Source organism: Pteropus medius, unplaced genomic scaffold (assembly GCF_902729225.1).
Source record: "Pteropus medius unplaced genomic scaffold, Ma_sr-lr_union100, whole genome shotgun sequence".
NCBI classification, from domain to species: domain Eukaryota; kingdom Metazoa; phylum Chordata; class Mammalia; order Chiroptera; family Pteropodidae; genus Pteropus; species Pteropus medius.
Window position 1 is genome coordinate 1,720,605 of NW_024349224.1, and position 8,135 is coordinate 1,728,739.

At 45.7% G+C, this 8,135-nt stretch overlaps 1 pseudogene; it reads left to right on the forward strand.

The window, feature by feature from the left end:
- The first annotated feature begins 7,677 nt into the window (after positions 1-7,677).
- LOC120617452 (uncharacterized) lies at positions 7,678-7,796 on the forward strand (annotated as a pseudogene).
- The last annotated feature ends 339 nt before the right edge of the window (positions 7,797-8,135 follow it).

Below are 8,135 nucleotides of genomic sequence, written 5' to 3' on the forward strand. Positions count from 1 at the left end.
GCGGGGGCGGGGCTAAACTTTGACCCGACGCACGGCGCGCCGTGACGTCGCTGCGCGCAGCCGGCCCCCGGCGCTCGGCGGTGGGCGGTGGAGCCCGCGGTCCGCTCGCCTTCCCGCGGGCAGGGCGGTCCGCGGTCCTGCGTGGCCACCGGGAGGCCGCGCGGCGCTGCCCGGGAAGTCGGCTCCCTCCGCACGGCGGTTACGGAGGGCGCCGGGGGAGGCAGACGGGTGCAGACGCCGCCCTCTCGGGCGTGCCGGGGGCCGGCGGGAAGCCCACCGGCTCGCGCAGGTCGTCCTCAGGATCCCAGACGCCGCCGCCCGGCGACCTTTTGGGTCCGGTTCCCTCGGGGCTTACGATGAAAACCAGCACCTGGGTGTGTGTCTGCGTCGTGTGTGTTTTATATCGGGGGGTCCCCAGCAGTTCACCCAAAGTGGTAAATTACATCCAAGACTACAGCAGTCACGTGCCACCGGTTTTGTTTCATCGATCCCCCGTGCTCCCTTAGCTCCAGTGTTTTAAGGGAAGCTAGTTCACTTCCAAACACCCTAAGTGTATATCTAATAGATGACTTCAGAAAGCATAGTCACATCACATTTAGTGAAATGAATTCCTTCTAATTCCTAGTCCGTACTTAGCTTTTCACAATTGTCTCGTCCTTTCACAAATGAGTTGTGGCGTCTAGGGCCAAACCAAGATCCACCTGTTGAATCTGGATTGTGTGTTTAAGTCTCTTACTTGAGAGCTTTAAAATTAGCTAACACCACACATCTAGATGCTATGAGGCAGCCTGGCTGGGCGCACAGTCACCTGGTAATTGATGCCCTTTGGTTTACAATGGCATCAGAAAATGTTTGCTGTCACCTACCACCTGCTCAGATGTGCAGAGTGGCGGGAGTGTGGGGAGTGTTACAAAGCATAAGCCTGCCTTTAACCCACTAATAATTTATGGACACAGAAAAACCGGATGTTCTGATCCTTTGGAACTCGAACTAGTGAAGACTCCAGCGCAAGCATCTCAGGATAATCTCTCCTCCTTGGCACTTCTTGAGACCTGGTTGTGGAGGGCCTCGAGTACCATGCCAAGGAATTTGAGATGTATCCTGAAAACTCTGGGGAATAATTGATGTGAAATCATGATGCTCCTTCCACCTGACTCTTCCCCTTTTCCTCAGATCCTACCCCAAAATGCCACTCTTCCAGTGCCGTCTTCCTGGATTCCACAGCCTGTGAACACTGCTGTTGCATTTGAGTTCTCACTGCCCTTGGCTTGTGCCTTTTGCAGACAGGTCTGATGTGCGACTGATTGGTGCTTTGGTGTGAGTCTGAACTCCATCACTAGGCTGCAGGTTTCTCAGGGGAAATTCTGAGCCCCACGAGGTCTGGTTTTGAATGCATTAAAGGCCTCACTAATCTCAACCTCCTACTTCCTTTTCACATTTTGAGACGTTCATAAGAGGCAGTAGAAAGAGGTGGTAGAGTTAGGCTGTGTGGTTTGGTAGCGTGGCTCTGCCATTTATTAACATCGTGACTGTGAGCAAGTTACTTTTCTGAGGCTGTTTCATCACATGTAAAATGGGATTTAATAGTATTTATATCATTGGCTTATTTTGAGGATTAAGATTAATACATACAGAACACTTAGAATCAGAGGTAAAACTAAGTAAGAGCCATAGTCTTGTGCCCATTTGCCTATAGGCTGTCTCCACGTCTCTGTTCATTGTCTTTATTCATTTCAATTCCTGGCTTCAGTGGTGGGGGTTCCCCAATTTCCTCAGCCACCTGTGTGGATTGCCCCTCAGCCCTTTTTCATGATCTCACCTCTCTCAATCTTCCTGCTTGGCCTTTACCATATTCTCTTCCTCCATCAATTCCTGCTCGAGGTGAGTATATGAACTGAAAACTTGTGTTTTTTTTAAAACTTGTCTTTCTTGCAACCTTCATATGGTTTATTTTCTTTCTGCCCATGAAGAGTCACAAAGAGCTGGACTTTTCTATTCGTTTCAGTTTTACTCAATTTTTCTTCTTCTTTTTTTTTTTTTTTGCAAGGTGAGGGGGAAAACCCTCACGTGGTTCAGTTTTAGCTTCTGATATTCTAGTAAAGAATAGCTGGATAAATTCCCTCCCTAGCTTATTTTTTACCTGACTCTAAACCGGTCAACCACAGTTCATACTTTTATTTTATTTTCACTGATTTACAACGTTTTCTCCATTCCTGAGTGTTGATCGCAGTCGGCATTGTTACTCGCGAATTTTATGGGTCAGTAAGTTATTTCAGAACCTTCCGTGTGCTTCGGCTGACACATTCTCCTCCCTGTCATCACATACTGAGTCAAAGCTGTGTCAGGGTGAGCGCTGTAACATTTCAGTCCCTGACTGTGTTTTTGAGGTAGCTCACTTATTTTAGCTCCAGATTTAGCCAATGCCATGAAGGGAACAAGATCTTTATCTCATTTCATGGTTCAGGCACCAAAGTGCTGAGTCACAGTGCATCTGAGGGCTGCTCTCACTAGGCCAATGATTTAAAAGTTCGAGGCTGGAGTGACTTCGGATTTCTGCTGAGCGTTGGGCTTCTGTTTTTGTTCAATTCCTTTTTAAAAATTTGGTATACTTGTGTAATCGTGTGGGGTCGAGGTGGGGAGGAGGTGGAGAAGGACTAGGGAGGGAGTGTGTGAACTGCAGTGTTTTTAAGGACGTTCACACTGTTCACAACTAATTAAATCAGTTCTTTAGACAGCCTTGTGTCTGTGATTCTGGCAGGCGGCCATCGCTTTGTAACATGTAACTAGTTTTGGGTGTCCAGAGCAGATAATACCGTTTAAAGTATATTTTAGGGGTTACAGAAGAAGGTGCTAGCGGTTCTTGTCCTGAGAGTATTACCACCATAGAATTGATGATTGTTGGTACTCTGGGAAGAAAAAATTGTGGGGTTCGGATCGCCGGATAATCTCTAAAATCCTTGCAGGTCCTAAACTCGATTGTTCAGTGATGGGGCATCATGGTTGTATATGGCATATACATCCACATGCAGGTGTACACATACGTAATGTATACACAGGTACATGTATACACATATGGCATATACATATATATGCACGTATATTCGTGTATATACATGTACATACATATGTGGTGTATATGGTTGTATATGGTATATAGATATATGTGTGTACATACATGTGCATATTGTACACGGTATATACACATGTGTGTGAATACATATATGTCCATGTATATACATATGCATACACATATGGTGTATATGGTTGCATACAGTGTATAGCCCCACTGCTAACCTGTCAAACCCTTGTCATGTCAAACCCTTTCATGGCAGTTGGCACATTGCAAAGGTTCAGTTTGCTTATAAATTGCCATGGTATAGGAAGCAGAGACACTGGCCGGATAAGTGTAGCTGTCTAACCATTCGTGTGGGGAAGGAATAGTGGAGAATGTATGTCATGTATTCATTAATTCAATAAATCATGGACCCATTACGTGTCAGGCACTGTGCAAGGCCAAGGATACTGTCGTAAACAAAACAGATCTCTGCCTTCACAGGACCTACATCCTCGGGGAAGGTAGCCAGTCAACAAACAAGGAAATATATATCAAGTGGTAATGTGTGCTCTGGAGAGAAAAGAGGGATAAGGAATCCCGCTGTTGGGTACCACTTTTATTTAGGGTATTTGGGGAAGGCTTTGTTGATAGGATGCCATTTCAACCTCATTCTAAAGGAAGTGAGGAAGTTAGCCATGTGGCTATTGGGGAAGACTTCCGGCTGCCAGTGGGCCTGCTGAGGCCTTAAGGCAGAACATGCCTGGCTTATGACAGGAGGGAGGCCAGTCAGGCCAGGGGACAGCGAGTTAGGGAAACAGTGGAAGGAGAGGCCGTGGGAGACCCAGGCAGGCTCACTATGAGGAGAGTGATATGGGAAGCCATTAGAGGCTTTTGAGCAGTGCAGAGACATGAATGAAGTTGCGTTTTAAGTATGTCACTCTGGTAGCTGTGGTGAGACGTTACTGCAATAAAAGCCAGGCGAGAGATGACGAGGGCCAAGATAGTCGAGGTGGAGTAGGGGAGGAATGGTTGGATTTTGCATAGAACATGAACTTGGTGATGCTAGAAATAATTGTTGGGCGGAGATGGGAGTGGCGTAAAAACAAAAGAGTTCAAGTCCAATTAGACATGCTTATTAGACATCCAAGGAGAAGCGTTGAGTAAGCAGCTGAGCTCGTAAGAATGGACTTGGCAGGAGGGTAGTCCAAGCCGGGTGTGTAAATTTCGGACGCCCTTAACACATTGCAGGTGTGTAGGGCGATAAGGCTGGGTGAACCCACCGAAGAGAGTTGGTTTGATAACTGCAGGTTAGGGCCCTTGGGGGGGCCTTTTAAAAATGCCTTTGTCGGGCCTTCCGTCCCAGAAGTCCTGGCCCCTTGGATCAGGAGTGGGGTTGGGCATTGTAGTTTTAAAACAGTGTAGGGTGATTCTGTGTTTGATCACTTCGAGTCTTTACACATTGAAAAAATACTGTAGACAGTGCTTCTAGGAACAGCCTTATAGTCTATTTTTTTTCTGTATTTTTTTAGTTGCTACCATAGGATACCTTTCTAGGATATCGTTAGTATTTTTATGTTGTCGATTTCACACGTGAGGAACGCATGATTTTGTTCTGGTACATAATCCTTAAAATGTTCTAAAGTTATGAATTTACTTAGTAAAATATTATGCCTTAAGTGTTAGAACAATTGTTATTAAACAATTGATATTACAGAATAGCAAAGTCATCCAGAATCCGTGGTGACATTTAAGTGTCAAGTCTTGCCCTCAGACATAGTGCTAAGAGGTCTCAACGTTGTTTAATCAGAAAAAAGGAAATCGTGGCCAAGAAGGAGCAAAGGAAGAAAGACCAGCACACCGCCAGTCATTCAGCTCTGACTTAGGAAGTCAGTCAGTCTGCGGTTGCATTCCATTTTCTTACCGGCCGCCTTCTCTCCCAGAGAATTTCATGACTTTAAAACACATCACGGTATCAGAGACACAAAACGTAGGTAAATAAGGGCGAAGGAACCAAGTAGGACGCTCAGGCGCAGAGATGTAGGAGAGGGAGAAGGTGGACAGCGCCGACTGGGGCAGCGCTGGAAAGGTCAGAGTGAGGCGGTAAAGCCGGGGGCGAGTCGGGCGAGCCTCGTTTCTGTTTCCAGATACTTCTCCCTCTTACGTTCCTAAAAACGGTCAACTCCTACGCTGCAGTCACCAGACGACACCACCTGCTACCTCACCTGTGTCGTCAGTTTATCGATCCCTACAGTCACTCCCCCTCATTACTCAAAAATCTGAGCTTGTGTCACCCTCTCTCTCCAACTCCACCACTGTCTTAATTCTCGGCTTGCAATATGTGTATAAGTGATCCGGCCTCTCACTGGAACTAACACCCCGTGACCTTGTCCTCCACTCCCACGGTGCCGCTCACTCCCACGGTTTTCCGACTTGGCATTGCCAGGCTCTCCTTCATCCTATCCACTGACTTCCACTTACCTTTCCCCTCCCTCTCATACTCTGACACCAGCAGTCTTTTGGCCAACACCAGGAGTGGATTCAGCAGAGTGGAGACTATTAGAACGGAGGGTGTGCAGGGGAGAGCAATGTCTAACAGCGGGGTTTTAGTGAGAATGTGGTACGACCGATAGATGTGGATCCTGGTCCTATAGGACTTGCCGATGGACTTGATGTGGGTGTTGGAAAGAGAAATAACAAGACGACTTCTAGATTTTTGATCCGAGGTGCTCAGCTGGTGGTAGCATCATTTATAGAGATGTCAAAGACTAAGGAGCAGATCTGGCGGTTGTATGAATCATGAATTCCATTCGGGCAGAGTGAAATTTGAAATCTCAGGGTCTTAGAAATCCCAGAGACGTAGACTAGGAAATCAGACCTAAGCACTGGGAGCTCCAGGAGGAGGTCAGGGCTGGGATAGGAATCTTGCAGCAGTTATCATCCCGTGGGGACATTCAAAGCGGGGGCACTGCTTGCGGTCACGCTCCAGGCCCAGGGATAAAGAGGAAAAGCAGCCACAGTTCGGGAGGGCTGCAGGCTTCCATTTGAACAAGAAGGCAAAGGGAGAGGCTATGGGAATTTTGACGGACGGTGAATTTCAGAAGGCACAGAAGAATTTCAGGCTTATGATCGTTTTAGACCCAGTTCATAGGAATTTCAACGTCTAGTACCAGCCAGTGTCGCTTTGGAGCAGTCTCCAATCTGGTGCGATCTGGCTCCACGAACCCTAGGAAAATTTATTACAGAATTTTCTGTGAAAAGATACCAGCTATTTTCCCAATTCTAGCCTAATCGAGAGTCCCGATGCTTTCTCTCTCAATTTCCGAATCTGAAGAACTGGCCAGTTTCTTAAATGAAAAAAGAAAAAAAGTAACTTGATTGTAACCTACCTTAGAAAAATTTCACTAAATGACTTTCAGAATTATTTTATTTTTCACAGTTTTATCTATCTTGAATGTTTCTTACAACTACGAGTCTATGAATATAGACGTCTTGCTATTAAGGAATTAAGATTATAAATTATATTTATGTAATTATTTCAAAAGGCTAAACTATATAAAAAATTGTACAAAGAAATCTTTCTCCCGCCCGTCCTCTCTCCCCGTTTCCTTCATCCCCATTGCCTATATTTCTTCCTCATCCTTTCTTTTTTTAATGCAGGTCAAGCAAATACAAATTTATATTCTTATCTCCAGTTCTCCTTAATCGAAAAAGTAGGATAGTAAAGCAGGGAGGAGGCAAGAGAATTCAGATGTTAATCAAGTCACATTCAGAGACTGCAGCGTGCTGATCAGCCCTGCAGCCAGGCCCGAGGACACCTGCGGAACACAGGAAGATTTCTGCTGGGATGCTAACAGCCCACGCCCCACACCTGTGAAGGGGAAACGGTCATTCCTAAGGCTAAAACCATGGGGAACCTGTGGATTCAAGGCTGGGAACTGCCGGCAGGCCTTTCACTCTACAGATTCTCACCTTTTCAAGGCTACACACTCTTCCTCTTTCTCACTGTACGTCCATATCAAAGGAAATGGGAAGCAAAGAATGACATAAATTGAATTCCCTGACCGCTCGGGTCCCTCTCAGTGCCTTTGCTTGTCTCTCACTGTCCCTCTCTGCCTCTGAGAGGAGACCACACTCTGTGCGGAGTGCCACCCCTGTTCTAATAACCTTTCCTTTTGACTCTAGCTTTGTCACGTATGCTGAATTCTTTCTACACTCTCTGCCAAAGGACCCTCTTCGCCGTGCAGGACTTGGTCCCCGCACCAACTCGGGGCGCTTTGCCCTGTCCTGGATCAATGCTGTCTGCACTGCTCTGCCTCTGGTCATGTAATGAATCCTGAAAATCTGCATCGGTACGCAGGTTTTCCTCATCCTTTTTCAAAGCAGCATGAGGATGCACCATGATTCATTTACTTCTTTACTGACGAGCATTTGACCTGTTGTCTGGTGCTTAAGGTATATATCCATGCCAGAGATGAAAACGCATTAGAAACTATTTTTTATTTCCCAACTATTAAAAAACGGGATCTAACTCTTCAGTGGCATTCTACAAAGCTGACCCAAGTTTCGAATTTACTTTTGGTCATTTGATTTTTAAAGGAATTTGCTTGAATCAAAAAAATGTCATCTATGGCCATGCCTCCCTGAACAAGCCCGATCCTGTGTGATCTCGGAAGCTAAGCAGGGTCGGGCCTGGTTAGTACTTGGATGGGAGACCACCTAGGAATACCGGGTGCTATAGGCGTAAAAAAAATAAAAAATAAGAGATTGTAAACTGACTAGGTCCTTGCAATCTGTGAGGTCAACCAAAGGTCGCCTTGCCTAAAATAAATAAATAAATAAATAAATAAATAAATAAATAAATAAATGAAATTTTAAAAATGTCAATTTACTTTAGAACAGAGGGCACTAATTTTAAACATCCCGGAATTAAAGAGCTCCCTGGGGGCCGTCTCAAGCCAACCACGCTCAGCATCAGCATTTGCCATTTCAACACAAAGTCATTAACTTTCTCCTATGATTCAGGGAAAGATACCTCGAAGTGGTAAGAACAGTAGCTTTGAATTACAGTTTCTAGGTCAGC